The sequence below is a fragment of the Anabrus simplex genome, chromosome 1, assembly GCF_040414725.1.
Source record: "Anabrus simplex isolate iqAnaSimp1 chromosome 1, ASM4041472v1, whole genome shotgun sequence".
Lineage (NCBI taxonomy): Eukaryota > Metazoa > Arthropoda > Insecta > Orthoptera > Tettigoniidae > Anabrus > Anabrus simplex.
This window is the reverse complement of record NC_090265.1, coordinates 1,384,288,002-1,384,310,782: the sequence shown is the minus strand read 5'-3', so window position 1 is coordinate 1,384,310,782 and position 22,781 is coordinate 1,384,288,002.

The following is a 22,781-nucleotide window of genomic DNA, read 5'->3' as shown; positions in this document are numbered from 1 at the left end:
TCATCCATCACATGTAAGAATATTTGAGCACTAATGGGCTAAAGAACCCTGTCATTAGGCAATGTTATTTCTCTCCGGCGTCTCATGCAGCATTTGAAGGAACATGAAGAGCTTAACCTATGGAAACATTTGAAAAGTGACAACACTAGAAACTTGAAACAGAATGCCAAGCTTTTCGGACGAATACTGTGAAAGACAAGGACTGAATGGGAAGAAGGGAATATATCTTAATCTATTTACTACTGTACTAGTGCGTCATTGAGAATCAAAGGGCATCATTCCATCGGAACTGTGCTTAACGCCTCCGTCCAGAGAAATTGGCATTCTGCATTCAAGATTCCAGCATGAACACACATTCAAATCTATTTCATGTTATTTATTTATTTATTTATTTATTTATTTATTTATTTATTTATTTATTTATTTATTTATTTATTTATTTATTTATTTATTTATTTATTTCAGAAATTCTCGTAAAAATCGTATACGTTTCATAAAAGCTTTCCATTTTTTTTTCTTTTTAGTATTTCGTCTTGAGCTTTGCGTAATTAAGGCACATTCGTCCAGAACAATAAACCTCGAGCCTCCGATGTACTGTATATAAACGAAGGAAACATTTTAGGTGTAGAGTGGTAGTGAACTGTATTCCCTGACGTTTCTATTTCAGGAGATGGAGATGGATTCGCGTACTTGTGAAAGTTCTCTTGTGTGTCCATGCATGTACGTTCGTATATATTGCCTTACACCAGCTCCTCTCTTTCTTATGTAGACATCAGTTTCAATATTACTTTGTCGGTTCTTTCTTTTCGTGGCCTAAAAGGAACCCACGGCTTGTAGCATCAGCAAACCGCGGCAGACGATGGCTTTTCGATCAATCTCAGCTACGAATAGAAGACTTCCCATGAATGCAAGAATGTTGTTTGCGGTCCATGTAACACTGCTGCACTATAAGGTGTTAAGAATATTTTAGTGCTTTCATACTTCAACACTTTACATACATATTCCTAATTCTTCAGACACGTGCCTGCTAAGACTCCCTAGTCTTCATTCTTGGCGGATGGTAATTCCGTGGTGAATTTGTCTCTAACTTCTCATCGAGGTTGCTCCACTTTGAAGGAAACTTGCGATTTTCGAAATTAGAATTACGTCACACTGGTTCGGATTCCATGCAAGGTCTCAGTCCACCACAACATTAAAACAAAGCAAAGGAAAGCCATCTGTGCACAAGATGTTAACGACTCCTTAAGAATTGAAAGCAAAGACCTCCACCATCCGCAACCTCGGCTCGAAATGGTATAGTTTGCCCCACCGCCTTTACTCCCTGAAGTTAACCTGTGATTGGCTGTGTGAACTTCAATGCCACATGTCTTTGCATAAATATAAATTTCGTTTCTAAATTTCTCAACTTTCTGATGAGAATCAATCACATTTCTTTCCGAGCGAACCAACCACGTCTTTACCGCCTCTACTACGCAGCCTCTTTCATAAAATTCGTCAATTTGACTCAAGAAACACAATCCCGCCTTTCGGATCGAAATCTGATCCAACACTAAAGAATTGCAGTAGGTACTAAGTGTTGAAATCTGTAACGTCACATCTTTAAAGCCATTTTCTGCGTACTTATACCGAATAATGTAGTATATACTGCAGTTTTGTCACTTAGTGACTCTTAAGGGTTCCTTTCAAAACCGACGATATGTCTCTTCTTACACATGGTTAAATCCAATTCAAAACGTGAAAATACAATATATTGGAATTTGCCGGAGCAATTTTGCTAACAAACTGTAGACAAAATATGGAAGCCCTGAATCCATAACTTCCTGAATATGCAGTACTAGTAATTCGTCCGTCAAGAGAGGGCACTGATCTAATCCACGTCCCACAAATCGTGTTATTTTACGACATGGAGGACGTGTCTGTTTATATATCACTTACCACCGTCAGTGTCCTTCCATGGAGATGCACGGAAATCTGTGATCACTAAAGACACTCCAGTCTCATCAGTCTGAAAATAATTCTCGCCAAGTGATACTTCTTCTCATTCTATCAACGATCAATAAAGTCAGATAACAACTAAAAATCAGTACAAAAAGAAATTTCATATTAGGAAGACGTATAGTTAGTAGTGTTTTATGGTTGAAATTTGATTTTTTTTTCTTTGCCTCTTCCTTGCCTGTCCCTTCCTATCTTCCCTATTAAAGTATATTTTAGAACCTTTCATATTTGACAGCACAAATAACAAGTTTGGTATCTAAATATCCGAAATCATTTTTATGGCGGTTTCTCCTGACATTTTTAGGGTAGAATTAATTTATATCTGATTATGCTCGATTGCTGATGTAGAGAAAGGAAAGAAGAATTCCATATTTAGGTTCTCGTATAATATTATATTCATTATTGTTATATTACTGATATTCAGTCCCACTCGTTGGCTCATTGGTCAGCGTACTGGTCTTCGATTCAGAGGGTCCCGGGTTTGATTCCCGGCCGGGTCGGGGATTTTAACCTGGATTGATTAATTCCAACGGCCCGGGGCTGGGTGTTTGTGCTGTCCCCAACATCCCTGCAACTCACACACCACACATAACACTATCCTCCACCACAGTAACACGCAGTTACCTACACATGGCAGATCCCGCCCACCCTCATCGGAAGGTCTGCCTTACAAGGGCTGCACTCGGCTAGAAATAGCCACACGTTATTATTATTATTATTATTATTATTATTATTATTATTATTATTATTATTACTGATATTCTTTGTTTGAAGGCTAGAAGTGGAATAGTTTATAAAGAACGTGCGTGGTTGTTATAATAATAGTTTGAAATGTAAAGATTCTGAAACAATTACTGCAAAAATATTTCGTGATGTGAAGACCTATCGTTAATGATAGAACATCTGTTCCGAGCGAATGTACAGCCAAAAGAAAAATAATAATGTTTTGAATTATCTCCCGTATTAACCTGGTGCTAGTTAAGTGCTGGGGCAGGAGATAATGCCCTGGCCCGAGCCAAAGTACATAAACATAGTGGCTGGCGAGGCTTTACACGGTGCCAGAGCAATGACAGAACACTCCACCCACTTTATTGAACCCATGACGTCGCTTATATTTGAAAATGGTACGCTAGGGTGAAAATGGTCTGAGTTTTGGAGAACCTTATCCACACTACTGTGTAGCTCGCTCCCTCGCAAGCCTGGTAGAGTGACTGAGATATTAGATGCAGCTGCCTTCTCAGTCTAATTGGGCGGGTTCGATCCCTGCTCAGTCCGGTGGTGCTTAAAGATGCTCAACTACGCCATCTTCGTGCTTGTAGATCGACTAGAACGTAAAGCTCCTATGGATAAAATTCTGGCATCTTGGTGTCTCCGAAAATAGTTAGTAGGGAAAACGATAGTAAGGCTCCCATATTGAGGTTGCTGAGAAATATATTTTCTTTCGTTTTTCCTTTCTTAATCCGTTTATCCTCCTGGGTTGGTTCTTCCCTCGGACTCAGCGAGGAATCCCACCTCTACCGCTTCAAGAAAGAAAGAAAGAAAGAAAGAAAGAAAGTATTATTGCTATTATTAGTATTATTAACAAATATGTCGCAAATGGGAAATATACCAGTGGCAATGGTCACTTAGAGTAGTGTAATAATAAAGTAAATTTGACATAATTATCCAACAAACAAACAACAAGAGTACAACAAGCAATTTCGTGGGAAGAAAATATTACAAGAAATACTACTAGTTTAACATTCTAAATCTAGCATCATCATATACAAATTCACACACGACTATTTCCAGTACTTAACACTACGGCCTATTAGGCGACCTGCATGTCTGTGAATGTGAGGGCCCTATCCAGGACGATTTCTAATGCTGAATACGACACACACACCCAGCCCTCGGGCCATTGGAATTAACCAATTAAGGTTAAAATCCCCGTCCCTGCTGGGAATCGAATCCGAGACCTTCTGGACCAAAGGTCAGTATGCTAAACATTTAGCCGTGGAAATGGATGTGATCACCCGAAGCTACTGAACATGAATTGTTTGACAGTATCAAGTAGTGGATTAGGTGTACTTATCAGCGTACTGGATACATTGACGTCCACTGACCACAGACCGCGCAATCGGTTAGCGCAGCTAGAATAGGCAAGTTATGAGCTTAACTAGAATACGAAATTAACGCTAAAAACAAGAGTGTACTGATAGGAAATGTGAGTGAATTACAGAAGCGGAATTATATGTACATCCAGTATGTTTTCTGGGAAACGAGTGTAAGGTGTAACCGCGGTTCCAGGGACTGATGTATGTGCCGTTGGTAAATGGGTTCGAATCCCATGAACGCTAAATATTTTTATTCATATTTTAAGCTTTGAGGATCAAATACATGATCATTCGTGCCACATGCATGTTCAATGTGTACTGGCCTGACACTTGGTATAACATAGCAGTGCTGGTCATTTCTTCGCTATGTATTCAACAGATGAGTATGTTGACATGTTCCTCATCTGCGGTGAAGCAAGACGGAAAGCACAGGAACCACAGCACCTGTACCAAAAAAGATTTCCATACAGACGACAACCAGTAAATAAATAAATAACCCACGACGTGAGGGTATTCGGATGATTCTCGAAGAACAAAATGTGAATAAAATTATCAGGCTCAAGTGGGATTCAAACTCACTTACCATCCGCAGTTGTATTAGCAGCACCCCACTTAACCTATGATACCACGGCGACCCAAGCCAGCAATTTACTGGAAAGCGTAGGCTATTAGATGGACAACTACATCCAATTCACAAATGCACTTTTTTTCTATCAGTATGCCATTGCTTTTAGTTTTCATTCCATACCGTACTGAAGCTTGCACTTTTTACCTGGTGTGTGGCAAAGGAGAATCTACCATCAAACCACCAATGACCGCGGTCTCACACGGTATACCTTAAATGAATTATGGCTTAACAAAATTTATCATTTTTGTAATTTGCCACACAATTACATATTAAGAGAAATGGAAATAAATTGTGACTTATTTTACGGATGTGTAACTTATTCATATTTCTGTTCACACAATTCGTATTATATTCAGGTTCTGTTGACATTTTATTTACATAGGAAACAACGAATAGCCAGGTTTGAGGCTATCAAATGCATGCTGACAGCTACACGACTCATACCCCGAAACCTCCTTGGTCGGTTTAAGTTGTGTGTAGAGTCATGCTGATCGATATGTTAGGTGTATTTGTAATTAATACGAGTTAAGATTTGTAAGGAAGTAGTTGAGATCCATGTGTCAGATACATTAACTAGGAGTTGAAGTAATAAACCAGAAAACTCATCTTCTGAAATGAATAGGAATGGCATTTTAAGCTACTTTATTCCTTAGTTATGATATAGGACGATAATAATTTCGTGTGACTTTTTAAGACTTGTGTGGCCTTTGTAAGGGAGTCTCGATGATGAGGGAGGGCTGCGACTGCTATATATAGGAAAATGCGTGTTATTCTAGTGGAGGGTAGTGTTGTGTGTGAATTTCAGAAATGGGGACAGCACAAACACCCATTCTCTGAGACAAGCTAATTAGCTGTTTAAAATCCCAAGAAGCAGAAGGGAATCCAACCTGGGCCTCCTAGGCCTCTAAGCCAGGACACTGACCACCCAACCAAGGAGCCAGAAATATGTGAAGATTATTGTCCCGCTCCCGTAAGCGGAGTCGGGATATTTTTGGAGAGATCGGGAAAGGGTAACGTTGGCGCTGATTCAGAATTATTTAATAAGATAGCTATGTGGGAAACAATATGGAAAGGTATTTGATTGTAGCGGGAGATCTCAATTTATTAAATTTCAGTTGGGAAAGTAATGGGAGCGACAGGAAGCATTACCAATAAATGACAAATAAGTTAATATGGGAAGGACAGCTGACTCAGAAAGCGATGGAACCAACAAGAGGGAAGAATATACTGGACGTGTTACTGGTAAAACCAGCTGAGCTGTATCGAGAAACCGAAGTAATAGATGGTATTAGCGATCAAGAAGCTGTTTTTGTCGTAGTTATAAATGTGATAAAAAGGAAGGCATTAAAAGTAGCACTCTTAGGCAGTACCATATGGCTGATAAAACAGGCATGAGGGAGTTTTTAAAAAGTAACAATAATCGGTGGAAAACGGTAAATAAAATATGTAAACAGACTCTGGAATGGGTTTAAAGCAATTGTTGAGGAATGTGAAAACATGTTTGTACCTTTAAAGGTGGTAAGGCATGGCAAAGGCTCCCTATATTACAACATAGAAGTAAAGAGACTAACAAGGTGCAGATTGGAAAGAAATAGAGTTAGAAATGGCTTTGGAAGTAAGGAGAAATTGAGGTAAATTATTACGAAATTGAATCTAGCAAAGAAGTCTTCTAAGGATAACATGATGGCAAGCATAATTGCCAGTCATACAAATTTTAGACATAAATGGAAGCGTATGTAATAGGCACTTTAAGGCAGAAACAGGTTCCAAGAGGGACATTCCAGAAATCAATAATGAACAAGGGGAGTGTGTATGCGAGGATCTTCAAAAGGCAGAAGTATTCAGTCTGCAGTATGTAAAGATTGTTGGTTACAGGGATAATGTCCAATTAGAGGGGGTCACTAATACTAAAGATTAAAATTTACCTATGATGACAACGATATTTACAATAAGATAGAAAAATTGAAAACTAGAAAAGCAGCTGGAATTGATAAGGTTTCGGGGGATATCCAAAATACAATTGGCTGAGATATAGTACCATATCTGAAGTACTTATTTAATTATTGTTTTCATGAAAGAGCTATACCAAATGAATGGGGAGTTTCTATAGTAGCCCATGTGTATAAATGAAAGGGTGATAGACATAACGCTGAAAGATACAGGCCAGTCAGTTTCACATGCTTTGCATGTAAGCTTTGGGAATGCATTATTTCTGATTATATTAATCATGTTTGCGAAATGAATAATTTGTTTGATAGAACGCAGTTCGTGTTTAAGGAAAGGTTATTCCACTGAAGCTCAAATTGTAGGACTCCAGCAAGATATAGCAGATGTCTTGGATTCAGGTGGTCAAATGGATTGTATCACGATTGACCTGGGCGGATCATGGGAGACTACTGGCAAAAATTAGTTCAATAGGTCTTGACAAAAGAGTGACTGAATGGGTTGCTATATTTCTAGAAAACACAGTAGATCTCAGAGAATTAGAGTAGGTGAAGCTTTATCTGACCCTGTAATAATTAAGAGGGAAATTCCTCAAGGCAGTATTATTGGACCTTTATGTTTGCTTACATATATATAAGGAGCCAAAGTCCTAAATTCATTACATGAGGCACCATATAAATTACAGGTCATGAGGAGCCATAGTTGCATTTTTATTTCTGACCAGAGACGACACGTGGAGAACAGGTGGGGTGATTCTCATTCTCACGCTACAGAAATTACGTCATCCACACGTGCAGAATGTGCAGGGATACGAAGTAATTTGGCGGAATTATTTTTTGTTAAAATTCCATTTTAAGAAGAATTGGCGATGAAACCACCGTGGTAAACGTCAGGAAACGTAAGTCAAACAATTTGGTTGTTAGTGGCAAAGACTTCAGACCGCTAAATAGCTCCAGATGGAAAACTGTCGAAAGAAGCGCCTGTTTGTTTAAACTCTGTTACATCGACCAAATTATATTGCCTAGCCTGTGAGTTAATTTAACGACTCAAATTTGTTAAAATAAACCCTTAGTGCTTATCATCAACACCGCTACTAAACAAAGCAACTATGTGTTATGTCATAATCAGCCATAATTACTTTTTCTGTGAGGTGAAAACAGTGTCAGTAAACTTTTGGCGGTAAATGCGGATGGCATGGTAGTGGGAGAAAAATTTACAAAAGCACGCAACGCCATTTGCAATTCCCGCATTGTTTCCGGTGAATTTAAGGCGACCGCACGTCATTCAGACTAATATTATAAACTTGTTGAAGAGACTAAGTCCCCAGAAGGGAAGGTAGTTTGGCCAGAGATGGCTATATAACGTCATCTCCAAATGGAGATAAATTAGCAGTCAAATTAACGGTATTCCGAAATGTATAACCGTGATATAGATTCACATCCAGGCAATAGACGTTCATTATAATGCCGAAATCCTTCAGTTGAAGTAGAAAACATAATCGTATTACTTTATTGCGTGTGCGGATCGGTGATTTGATGAACGCGTTCGGTTCGCGAGGAAGAGAACGTGTGAAGGCATTTATTTTTATGACCTTGTCGTTTTTTCAGGCGAATGATATCAAATGAAAAATAAAGGAAGATTTTGTTTTGTAAAGCCACTATCTGTCAAGATGGTTAGATAAGGGATTGAGAGAGGCTTGTGAGCCTGTTATGATACGAGGCCACGTACGACTTCCGGTATGTAAACTACCCTGTTAAAAATGCATTTGTTTATTTCATTATGTCACCATTTTTATTTGTGTATCTGTGACGCATTTTGGTCACCCTTTTTAATTCGTGAAAATGTCACAGAAATACGACGAAAGGTCATTTAATATTTCTTGGGAATTCGGGAAAACCGCGAAACTAGCGTGTGAAATGTTGTACAGTAGTAGATTTGATGGCTGTAAAACGACTATAATGTCTAGAGCGAAGTACCACTTCCGTACGTTTACTTCCTATATTTGTTGTTTGGCAAAGTTAAGACATATTAATTTATCACGAAATTCTGTTCAATGTAAAGATGAAATTCCTCTAAGTGTAATCCGTGGTTTTCCATTTAGAGCGAGTGTTTTATAATGACGGAATGTCAGCTGTTATGGAAAGCACACTATCATGTGGTCGGAGCTGTAAGTAAGGATGTAGAGGAGGGGGCATATACGTCTCTGGTAAGGCCCCAATGGAGTTTGGTTCCATTGTATGGGACTCTCACTAGGATTACTTGATTCGAGAACTGGAAAAATCGAAAGAAGAGCAGCTCGACTTGTTCTGGGTGATTTCCGGCAAAAGAGTAGCGTTACAAAAATGTTGCAAAGTTTGCGCCGGGAAGACTCGGGAGAAAGGAGACGAGCTGCTCGACTAAGTGGTATGTTCCGAGCTTTCAGTGGAGAGATGGCATGGAATGACATTAGAAGACGAATAAATTTGAGTGGTGCCTTTAAAAATAGGGAAGATCACATTATGAAGATAAATTTGGAATTCAAGGGGACATATTGAGGCAAATATTCGTTTACAGGAAGAAGAGAGATTGGAATAACTTACCAAGGTAGGTGCTCAATATTTTCGAATTTCTTTGCAATCATTTGAGAAAAGGGAATAGGGAAATAGGGAATCCGCCACGTGGGCGACTGCCCTAAATGTAGATCAGGATTGATTGATTGATTGATTGATTGATTGATTGATTGATTGATTGATTGATTTATTGATTGATTGATTGATTGATTGATTGATTGATTGATTGATTGATTGATTGATTGATTGATTGATTGATTGATTGATTGATTGATTGATTGATTGATTGATTGATTGATTGATTGATTGATTTAAATTTGAGTCGTCGAATTTGCAACCTATAGTGCAAATGTCTTTTTTTGTCTTTTAATTTGCTTTACGTCACACCGATGCAGATAGGCCTTATGGGGACGATGGGATAGGAAAGTCCTAGGTGTGGGAAAGAAGCGGTCGTGGCCTTAATTAAGGTACACCCCCAGCAATTGCCTGGTGTGAAATATGGGAAACCACGGACAACCTTCTTCAGGGCTGCTGACAGTAGGTTTCGAACTCACTATCTCCCGGATACAAGCTCACAGCTGCGCGCCCCCAACCGCACGACCAACTTGCCCGGTAATTCTACATTGACTGCAGCAAATAACTGGAACAAAATTTCAACTATGAGATATTTTTGAAAGGTTTAGGTTTCATTAAGGAATGCCTAGTCGAGGCTGGAAGGACGTGGGTTCGATTCTCCGTCGGAAAGTGTAAGTATTAATTAGAAACAAGATTCCCACTTTTGGAGAGGGACACAGACCTAAGATTCTCTCAGCCTACACCGAGAATAAGTACGACGCACTTCCTCTGGGCCAAGATGGCTTGGCACGGAACCAACCACAACATCCGACTTACTTCCGAGGTTACGGGTAGTCGAGGTCGTTACTTTCTGCTCCTCCAAAGACCTTCATAGAGTACACGGCTTTGTTTATCTTTTAGGTTTAATGGACGTAATATATTGCAAGATGAGTAAATGGGTGGATTATTCTTAACTGGATGACTGTAAGATAATCCAAGAACACACACACACAAAAGAAATCTAAAATATAAAGAAACAAATTATGGGAGGCTAAATATTTAAGGTTAATGAGTTTATACTAGAACAGAATGTTCCCTAAAGGCACGGTGGCCTCCCATACGAAGAAAAGAAGTACAACAAGATAAGAAAAGGGATATTGTAGCCAAAAGAGAGTTTCCTGAGAAGGGAGCTGAATTAAAAGTCGAAATGGAACATGAATAATCAGATAAAGGAGCAACTGAAGAAGAACAGAAAGATTAGTGTTTTCCTTTTATTTACATAAATTAGACTGCATGGAGGTGTTATCTTGTAAAAATGTTATTTTAAAAGAAAGAGCATGATACAGTCGTAAGGGCCAACGAGTAGACCTGGGGGAGGAGTACACTTAATAATAATAATAATAATAATAATAATAATAATAATAATAATAATAATAATAATAATAATTTCTTCTCTAGGTGTAGTGGTTAGTGTGAATAACTACCACCTCAGGTATCCCGGGTTCGATTCCCCGCTCTACCACGAAATTTCAAAAGTAGTACGAGGGCTGGAACGGGGTCTACTCAGTCTCTCGAGGTTAGCTGAGTAGAGGGGTTTCGATTCCCACCCCAGCCATCCTTGAAGTGGTTTTCCATGGTTTCCATGTTTTGCCTGGTGTTGAAATGAGAAACCACGGAAAACCATCTTAAGGCCTGCCAATAGTGGGGTTTGAACCCACTGTCTCCCGGATACAAGCTCACAGATGCCCGCCCCTAAACGCACGACCAACTCGCCCGGTCCCTGTCATTTAAACCCCTGAGAAATGCTGGGATTATACCTTATGTATTGGCACGGCTGCTTCATTCCCATTCGAATCAAAAAATGTGTTAGTGTGACGTTAAGTCACTAGCAGAAGAAACAACATATCACCGTCACATAAGACGCCGAGGTGCTGGAAGTTTGTCCCGCAGGAGTTCTTTTACGTGCGTATAAATCTACCGACACGGGGCTCACGTATTTGAGCACCTTGAAATACTACCGAATTGAACCAGATCGATCCTGCCAACGTGGACTCCCAAAGCCAGCGCCTTAACCGTCTGAGCCACTCAGCCCGGCACATAAGTTATCCAACAGACTTAACACTTGCTAAGTACTGTATACGGGGCCCGTAACCATCATGTCCCAGGCCCTAATAGAGTATGAACACTAATATATTTATAGGAGCTTACCTGTAAATGCTTCCTTATAGTTTTAGATGAACAAAAGTGAATTTTTTTATATTTAGTAGGGTTCAGAAATATTCGGGAATTATTTGTCAGAAGAGTTCCATTTTGTTACGTCTCATCCTCTAGAATTTGTAAATGTTGATATACTCTATTTAAATTGTAGGCCCTCATAGTTGTATTCTATTTTGTACGGCACAGAAGAATTCAGGGTCAAGCGGCTGATGTCGAGGTATGAGAGCTCGCCTCCATTCTTAATCCACTTTCACTGCAAATGATTTTTGATTATTCAAAGTGATGGATATCAATCGGTAACAAGCCACAACTGGACGGTCCAGTACCTCCTAATAGTTACATTATAGAATCTCGCATGCGTGGCTGGTGTTATCACACAAAAGTGGAACGTTAACGGACCTGGTACTGAAAGCCAAGAATAACAGCCGAAAGGATTTGTTGCACTGACCGTTCTTTACCTCGTACTCTGCAGGTCTTCGGTCTGAGCAGTGGTCGCTCGTTAGTCTAAAGCCCATGGAGCCCCTAGTGCCATGGATTTTGTTTATTAAATAATGTTATAATATGGAATATTGTGTATTTTTAATAATCATGTCAGACTATCTGGAGCGTAAACACGACCGACAGAATAACCTGAAAGGGGTTAGTAAATGGATGGTTTGAAAGCATTTTTATGTTTTCCATTCGCACACATTACTCTGTTCCCCTTTATCGAAAGTTGAGAATTAGGTGTTGTACGAGTGGAGTGAGAAGCAGGTCATGATGTTGTGTTGTCCACTCACTCCAGTGGAGCTAGGGCAGGCGGACGGGGACTGCGCCATGGAGGCGGTAGCTAGGCAACCCTGCTTGCCGTTATGCGCCCCGTTCGTCAGCCGGCCGGCACGCCCGCTCTCTCAGTTCTGCCTGGGGAAGAGAACGCGTCGCACGCCAGGCGTCCTACACCCGACACGACCTAACATACCCAACCAGTGTGCAGATTTTTTAAACCGTGTTTAGAAACAAATGTTGAAGAGTGCTATACTGTGCGCAGTTAACTTGTGATCAGTTCCCAGGCAGCATGTAAAGTCTTGTTGATAGAGTGTGGAGTGTTCTAGTTAATACTACATCAGGTGATACATATCGTGAAGCTCTTTGCCTCGGATAGAAGAGTAACAAAGTAGTGATCTCCAGAAACAAGTGATCAGAGTGTCCCTAAGCGTGTGACCGTGTGGTGCTGCAGTGAGTGTCCTCTTGGGGCAGGTATACGGGGAAAGGGGAGTCATGTGGAGGGGTCCACTAGGAACGCGTGAAACGCCGGCACACACACATACTTACTCGAATTTCTAAATGCCATTTACCGGTACTTTCCTACTGAGATTCTGATAGAGTATACCTCTGTATTGGAAATCAATCTTCTTTCCTTATTTTTAAACGTATTTCCCACCTTATTCTGTTTCCTTTTATATCGATGTCCGAACTAGAAGACCAGAAAATAATATCCATTGTGATGTGATACTGTATTATGGTATGATCGACACTAAAAGCACCTTCCTAAGAAAATAATAAATGCTAGATATCATTTTTTTAAGAATTACAGTACGTAAATCAATTTCATGTCTACGTCAATATGACTTCATACCGACGCTTCAGTATTACAGAATGAATATGAAAAGATAATCATATATTAATTTAAGTTAGGTAATTTTTATTAACGCTATAACTTCATGAACAGATATTATCTGTGATCTAGGAGTATAACCGCGAATTTCCTAACCTCTTTAGTAACTGTTTAGTTATGCACTCATTAATTTATATCGATTACTGGCCGACAACAATGAACGCATGTTTCTCTACATCCATGCAATAATAAGATAGAATCTTTATAGGCGTTAGTAAACATTTCTAACTTTTGCCCTCGGCTCAGTAAACATTCTGCTGGTTAAATTTTAAGTTAGACCTAAAAGTTTACAATCATTGTCAGTGAATTAACTAAGCTGTTGTTTGAGATTTATTTCGTTAATCAGGTACAAAATGAAAATGAAAATCAGAGAATTTGTACACTTATTAGGGTGATCATACGAACTACCAAGCTCGATAGCTACAGTCGCTTTAAGTGCGGCCAGTATCCAGTATTCGGAAGATAGTGGGTTCGAACCCCACTCTCGGCAGCCCTGAAAATGGTTTTCCGTGGTTTCCCATTTTCACACCAGGCAAATGCTGGGGCTGTACCTTAATTAAGGCCACGGCCGCTTCCTTCTCAGTCCTAACCCTTTCCTGTTCCATCGTCGCAATTAGACCTATCTGTGTCGGTGTGACGTAAAGCGCAATAGCATACGAACAATTTGAACATGTCTTAAATTCTGCCTGTGTTCTCCACGGAAACTTTGTATGTCTAATTTTTTCTCTACAATGGTCGTACAGCACCTATATACAATTTCACTTGATGAGAACTTTCCAACAGTGAGTTTGATATTATATAGCAACGTGTTTCATAAATCAGAATTATCTTTAAATCTTACTAACCACATAAATTTCCCCAACTCTTACACTCATTTGTGATGCATTAATAGTATCTTCTCTAAATGGTACATAACGCCATAATAAATAATGTAACTTTTATCAGGACTTTCAATAAATACTGAAATGTCCATAACAGATCGTCTGATTTTCATTTCTGAAGAGGCTCTGTAAAGAAAGTTAGCAGTCAGGACTGAAGTTAAGCAAAAGAGACGCATTTAGTCATTTATAAACACTCGTTGAGCGAATATGATAACGATTTTAACGTACCGATTATATCGTTATTCACGTTTGTATCTGAGTTCAATCACACAGGCATAAACATGCAAATACAGATTTCAGCTAATCCGATCACTTGTTGGCATTACAACAGAACGTCAGTGTTACCTGAAAGTGTCAGCCAGACCACAGTCAGTGCTACCTAACTTCATTCAATTAGTATACGCCAGTACATTTTTAAAAGGTTTGCACAATAATTTGAGGAAATATTTAAGTCCCCTTTACCTTGTTCTCTGAGTAATCCTGGACAAACTGACTGCACGATGTCCCTTTCGCGCTATTTTATACTATAAGGTATAGAACAGCGTGTTTCAACGTTGTTATTTTCAGAACAATATCCGTGTTAATTCCCTATTCATTGCTCTTTCCGTAGTGAAATTTGAAAAATGATTGGAAATAAAAGGCTCCGCACATGAAAAATGTATGAAGTTAATATCTTGGTATTAAAAAATATATCAGGAAAATACTCATTCACTGATAATATCAACGAACTGTTATTCGTAAATTGTACTCTTCCAGACAGGTCCTTCATTAGTTTCTCATAAAATCAGTTATAAATCGCCATTACTGTCGGAAAGCTGGCCATTGTGTGTGTTTTATACACAACAGTTCTGCAATTCTTTTCACTCCAACCATTTCTTCACTTTCGGTATATTTACTGTTAGTATTTTTAGTTGAACTCTTTGCTACCTCGGGTCATGTGCACTGCTAGTCGAACTATACAAGAAGCTAACGCTAACGAGTGGTTTATTCTCTATTACTAACCACGTTAACTCTTCATAAATGCTGGGATTGTACTAGGTTTCAATTTCTTTTACTCCTTTCTGAGCTCTTAACCTGTATTAAAAACAGCCACATAATCTACCAAAGAGACACATTTTCAGGCCAGTTTGAACACTCAGAGGGTATTGAGACCTATGACTAATTTGACTTCAGGCAATGTATCTAGAAAAAATATCACATGATTCCAAAAGACCCTTTGAATTAGCATGTATTTGTTGATGAAGTTAAAATAGTGACTTTCTAAGTCCTGGTGTGGGAGGTGCTCAGCCGATGCGGTAAAGGCGTGCTCGGTTGTCGCAAAATAATGTGGGTGCGATTACCTGTCAGTAAATCGAAAACTGTTCAGGCAAGACATCCCTTTCTAGATAGGTACCATAGGCCCAGGGCCTACCCAGTCTCCATCAGATGCGAGTGCCACGTTAAGCAGTGAAGGCAAAGACGGCCGGATATAGGGATAAACAATCCCTCCGACAATATGAATAATGGAAGCCGTTACCTTCAGTCCTCTAAGATCTGTAAGAAGATTTTTTTATGCCATACTAGATTCATTTCTGTTTGACGAACGACAAAAACTGTTCTTTGTGTGCCTCCGATAGAGTTTAATTTCGAACCTCACTGACTGCAGCCTTGAAGATGGTTTTCCGTGGTTACTCACTTCCACACCAAGCAAATTATGGGGCTGTACCATAATTATGGCCACGGTCACTTCCTACCCTGTCCTATCCAATCGTCGACGAAAGATCTGTCCGAGTCGGTGCGACTTAAATAGAAAAGGTGTAATAAGGGCAGTCCGTGTGCATTTTGTGTTGAAGCAATTTAACATGTGTCTCTTAATTTAAACGTGAAATTTTAACGTGATAGTTTGTGAAAATTTTGTAATATCGGAAGCCATCAGTTTCTACTGTTATAACTGTTAGGCTCTTCAGTCTCCCAAAACTAACTTTTAGTAATAAATTGATTAACTACCTGAAAGAGAAAACATATGGTAACAGAATTGTACCTTAAAAGGAAACAACCACTGCAACCATAGGCCTATGTTTTCTTTTGCAAATAATTTATTACTCAAAAATAATTTCGGAATACTGAAGAACCTAACAGTTATTAAATATGTGTAATTAAGCACACAGTTGTTGCGTATCATATACTGTGAATAAATTCATCATCATCATCATCATCATCATCATCATCATCAGCATCTGTTTACCCTCCAGGTTCGGCTTTTCCCTCGGACTCAGCTAGGGATCCCACCTCTACCGCCTCAAGGGCAGTGTCCTGGAGTTTTCAGACTTTGGGTAGGGGGATACAACTGGGGAGAATGACCAGTTCCTCGCCCAGGCGGCCTCACCTGCTATGCTGAACAGGGGCCTTGTGGGGGGATGGGAAGTTTGGAAGGGATAGTCAAGGAAGAGGGAAGGAAGCGGCCGTGGCCTTACGTTAGGTACCATCCCGGCATTTGCCTGGAGGAGAAGTGGGAAACCACGGAAAACCACTTCCAGGATGGCTGAGGAGGGAATCGAACCCACCTCTACTCAGTTGACCTCCCGAGGCTGAGTGGACCCCGTTCCAGCCCTCGTACCACTTTTCAAATTTCGTGGCAGGGCCGGGAGTCAAACCCGGACCTCCGGGGGTGGCAGCTAATCACGCTAACCACTACACCACAGAGGCGGACTGTGAATAAATTAAGAATCCTAAACAATACATGTCGATTTATTAAAACGGGGAGTGATGTGTCACGAACTATTTGGTTATTTTCTAGTTTATGGTTATCAAATTTAATGTCACGTAAAATGTTTCCTCTTCAGGTTGATACCATTCTGCATATAATATTACTTAAATTTTCATGAACGATGGGCCGACAAGACAACCAGTAATCATGCTTCTTTGTATCGAAAAGTAATCGTTACTTATGCATATGATTTCAAAGAAAGTTTTTCACTTTTTAATTGTTGTTAATTCTTGAGCTGTGAAAGTTTTATGAATTCTTAAGGCACAGGAAGTGATTAAATTCTATTCGAACTACTCTTCAGTATTAAATATACTAAAAATCTTTAGAATTTACTGTAATTATCAAGTAGTATTTACAAATCAAGTAATTAATATTACACTACTATAACATTCCCAAATTGAAACTGAAAATAGTTTACATTTCTCAATAGCTGATTTCTATGTACCATGATGCTGAAGTATAACCCGCAAGTTATTAACATAACTAAAGAGTTTCTTGTAGATTATTATTTGTTTATATCCCTGTTTTTTATTAATAAACAGTGCTCAAAACAAAATAAATGAACAGGATTGGTACTTTCCTTTAGCATGACTTCAATGAAATTTTCGAATGTAACGGGAGCTCTTCTGTCTCATTCAGTATGTCTGCCTTGTAAGTTTTCTCGTACCTTGATACTAAATTCTTTATTACCCAGTTGATCGAAATAGTAATCAGTTCCGGGCCATTATCATTACTGGTATATTGGTGTCCCTAGCGGGAAGATAGAGGCCAATAAAGTTTACGTACTGCTGTAATCTGTGGCCCAAACATGACCCCTGGATTACACTGGAATATTTTAGGCAACCGAGCGTAGTTTGACACATTTACCTGCTCATCAGTTTCAATTATCCGCTCTTTAGCGGCAACACTGCACCAGAATGCGGTTACACTAATCATGAGGGAGCAGCGTTGCACAAATGTTGTCCTCAACGAAATGTAAACTCTAGATCCGAGGTCATTCTATTGAGAGTTGATATATATTCTCAGAGATGTCCCCTTTACTACTGTTTAAATTCCGTAACAATTTCTGTACACGTAATAATTCCTTATCACATTTTATTTATTTATTTATTTATTTATTTATTTATTTATTTATTTATTTATTTATTTATTTATTTATTTATTTATTTATTTATTTATTTATTTATTTTTTATTTATTTATTTATTTATTTGTCCGCCTCTGTGGTGTAGTGGTTAGTGTGATTAGCTGCCACCCCCGGAGGTCCGGGTTCGATTCCCGGCTCTGCCACGAAATTTGAAAAGTGGTACGAGGGCTGGAACGGGGTCCACTCAGCCTCGGGAGGTCAACTGAGTAGAGGTGGGTTCGATTCCCACCTCAGCCATCCTGGAAGTGGTTTTCCGTGGTTTCCCACTTCTTCTCCAGGCAAATGCCGGGATAGTACCTAACTTAAGGACATGGCCGCTTACTACCCTCTTCCTTGTCTATCCCTTCATCCACCCAGTATCATCCCCCGACCTAGAGTCTGAAGCTCCAGGACAGTGCCTTTGAGGCGGTAGAGGTGGGATCCCTTGCTGAGTCCGAGGGAAAAGCCAACCCTGGAGGGTAAGCAGATTGAGAAAGAAAGAATTTATTAATTTATTTATTTATTTATTTATTTATTTATTTATAATGAGTAACTAATACCCATGTTCATCTCTTACAGTAATTTATAATACAGTAAACATGATTGTATTTATTACTTCCTGAAGGAGTATGAGGACATTCTAATCATGAGGACTGTGTTCTCTGGGGGAGAGAGAGAGAGAGATCTGGTCTTATAACCTGTATCTTCGTGTTATCTGTATTGGTGTGTATTTTTACTAGTAAGAAACTGCTAAGCTAACCATTAGGAGAGCTGAATATGAGTTCAACTGCACCGAAGTACACCATCTGCGTAGTCATGATGATGATGGTAACTATGTGAAGAGCTGTCCGGCTCCATAGCTAAATGGTTAGCGTGCTGGCCTTTGTCCACAGGGGTCCTGGGTTCGATTCCCGGCAGGATCAGGAATTTTAACGATCATTGGTTAATTTCTCTGGCAAGGGGACTGGGTGTATGTGTCGTCTTCATCATCTTTACATCCTCATAACGACGCGCATGTCGCCTACTAGAGTCAAGTAAAAAGACCTGCATCTGGCGAGCCGAACATGTCCTCCGACACTCCCGGCACTAAAAGGCATACGCCATTTCATTTCATTTTCTTTTTTTGTGAAGAGCTGTGTATACAAAATACCTAACTGGTTATTTTATAATTCGATAACTTCAGGGAAGTACAGAATCAATTGTAAAGACACAGCAGTTTAAGGGAATAATTTCAACTGTGAACAACATAACTATGTCAGTTGTGTTTCTGAGATGATATAACGAAATGATCAACGGGCGAGTTGGCCATGCGGTTAGGGACGCGCAGCTGTGAGCTTGCATCCGGGAGATAGTGGGTTCTAACCTCACTGTCGGTGGTTCTGAATTTTGTTTTCGGTGATTTCCAATTTTCACACTAAACGAATGTCGGGCTGTACCTTAATTAAAGCCATGGACGTTTCTTTTCCACTCCTAGACATTTTTTTATCCCATAGTCGCTATAAGACCTATCTGTGTCGGTGTGACGTATAGCCAAGTTTAAACACAAAAAGAGCAAATTAACCCTCCTAAGAATGATCTCATAAATCAGAAAAATCATAAATTAAAATTATTTAATATCTTCTGAACTATATTGTGTAGTTTAAAACCATTTCCACAACCATGTCGTAAAAGGGTAATCGTAAAATGTAAATAGTTAGCTCTATTCAAAAATTATTGTGAAAATGAAATAGTGATCCGTAACGGTAAACAATAATACCTATAGTGTGAAGTATATTTCTTTATTTTCCTAACTACTGGAAAGGGGAAATATAATGAAATATTCTGCAATTAGATTTATTACGGCAGCCTCATCTGCCACTGTCACAGAGACCTAAGGTTCGATTCCCATGCCTTCTAAGGAATTTAATCTTGATTTACGAGCTAAAACAGAAATCACTCAGGTAAGGGATAGTCGTCTGAGTAGCTGTCTGACATAAGAGGCAGTGAACCTGGTCAAGGAAACATAAGCAATATATGAGAGAAATTCGTAAAGCTGAGTCTTTCTAAAACTTAAAATAGTTAGAGAAACGTAAAACGAATAACATTATCATCGCAAAGCTGATCGCCAGATACTCTACTATCTACAGGTTACTGATTTGGCAGCAGTTATTTGGGCAGGTTGATGGACTTTAATGGATAATAAAAGCTACGTGTTTAGTTTAGATTTTAGCTTTTTTTAATTTTAAAGCTACGGATTTAGTTTAAATTTTAGTTTCTTTAATTCCGTTCATAGAGAATAGTATCAAGACGAATACAAAATTCGCATTTATGTCTCACTCGCGACTTACCCAGCATTATATAGAACAGAACTACTGTGGAGGCAAGTTAATGAGAAGTAATGACTGATGGAATGCGTATGGATCAGTGGTAGAGCAGCCGCTGTCTGGATCCCAAGATAGCGGTTTCAAACTCGGCAGATGGAGTTAGATTTTTGAAGGGCAAAGTGAAGTATATATATCTCACAATTTCGGCATGTAAATAACTCCACCGACACATTTGGTGTTTACGCGAAAAATTAATTTAAACATAGCCACAGATCATCCATGAGTGATTCGTTCCTCTGCATAAGATGGAGTAAAACAGAATGTCAAAACTGACACACAGACATGCTAGATAGCGTCAAATAAAAATGCATTCACCCTGTAGCTTAGGCCATATAATTGTAATTATTATTATTATTATTATTATTATTATTATTATTATTATTATTACCATAAGGGCTGCAACTGGCTAGAAATAGCCACACGGAATTAATTAACCATGAGAAGGGTACAAGTGTATTGATGTACTGTAGTTATAAATGCAAACAAAATATCGTCTCAAATGATTCAGAAATGTTAAAAATTCGTCAGGTACATTTTCAGTTCATTTATCCTAGCAGCAGTGTTATTTAAACAGACTAATTACAGACGTACGATGTCTTATAATAACATAGTATTCTTTTGTAAGTATAAAATTATTGCCTAAATCTCATTCTGCTGCTTTTAATAATTGTCAAGACTTCAATTCATTAACGTCTAAATCTAGACGTAATGACGATTCATTCAACTCTAAGTAAGACATGTTTTTAATATGTATTTTTTGCGCGGTGTTTATGAACAGTAATGCAATCTTAATGACGCAGTCATTTCCCTTCCGTTCCCAAAGTTGTGTGTTCGATCCTCTGTTCGGTGATGTTTGAGAGTATTCATATGCGACAGCTCCGCGTCATTAGGTTCGGGTACGTTTTAGAACTTTTTCAAGACAAAATTTCAACACCTTGGTATCTCGTGAAGTCTATATAATTTTGAGAGAAAACTTTAATCTTTGAAATTAGTTTTATACCTCTTCCACGTATCACCATTTCAACAGATCGACTGAGTTAACTGTGAGTGTTGGGTCACGAAGCCGAGAGCTTTAATTCAGGAGATCGTGGATTCGAACCGCACCATTGGCAGTCATGAAGATGGTTTCCCGTGGATTTCCCAGGGTGAACATGGTGCGGCATTGAATCTCTAACAAGGAATGCTTCGACAGAAAGCCGTAGTGACGCCCAATTTGTATGGCATGCACGAATTCTTGTTGAGACGGATAGTTTAACTTCATCATCTACAGTATAGGAAAATAAGGCTTGGGTGTCATTATCTCTTAAGCCATTTTATGATCATTTTTTCTTGTTATAAAGTCCAATATACGAGTCATGACGAAGTAATGGTAGGCCTACTCTATTTTCAGTACGTATTGACTTCATTACCGGATATCAGCCGGTGTTGCTATGGTGAAATAACTTGATGACGGAAAACACGGGCTCTTGATAGCAACTTGCCTAAGCCGAACACGAGTAAGTGTTAGTAATTAATGAAAGCCCTGCGAGAGAGAGGTTATTGATATTTTTAGAGATGCTGCCAGGCGCACCAAGTTTGGAAAAAATTCCTGGCTATTCAACTCATCATTACCACCTAAAATTGAATGGGATCCGGGGAAATTCCCCCACTCTGCCTCGCTTCGTGTAGTTTTCTCTTACGTTACATGCCTATTGGCATATTACGCTTCAGTTCCCGCTTTTAATAAAACCTCGTGGCAATTACAGTACCTCGTCTGATACTTGATGTGTGAGTGCCCTCGTATGTCTCTTGCATTTCAGTTTCCCTCGAATTTATTCATTCTCATAGGGTTTTAGACTAAACGTAACAAAAGATATGCAACAGTCATGATAAAGCAGCTTAATATTTCTTGAAACCCCACTACAGCTGACGAACATGCTAATCTGCTGTTAATACTCGAGACAAGAAATCCAGGTATTCTAAATTAGAGGAGTTGAAATATTTATATTTCTGGTGTATTTCCCTCCCGCGACTAACGCGGCCACGGAACTTCAACTGCTTACTTTTGTTTTGTTTGATTTTGGCAGCTTTGATTTACCGTTTCCCTGGGTAACACCTGAAATAACCAGATGATCTACCCGTGTCATTAACAGATATTAACCTCAACAAGGTCGTTCGACTATTAAATTCTGGTCATGTGACGATTATAATTTCTAGCTCTTAGTAGTATCCGACGGACTTGGACTCGAATCTCGAGAAGGCTTAACAAATTCAACGCAATGAAATTTAAATTCACACCGATGAACACGAATCTTGTCAAATAATATATGTGTGACATTTATGCTTGGTATTTTACGAACTTTACTACTATGTGGTGTACAAATGTAGCGAGCCTGCCTCTTACCCGGAGGCCACGGCGTCAATTCCGGGCCAGATAAAAGATTTTTACCTGGATATGAGCGCTGTTTCGAGAGGTTTCTTAAGAACAGTTGAGGAGCTATGGAACGGTTACATAGCGGTTCCGGTCTAGAAAGCCAAGAATAACGGCAG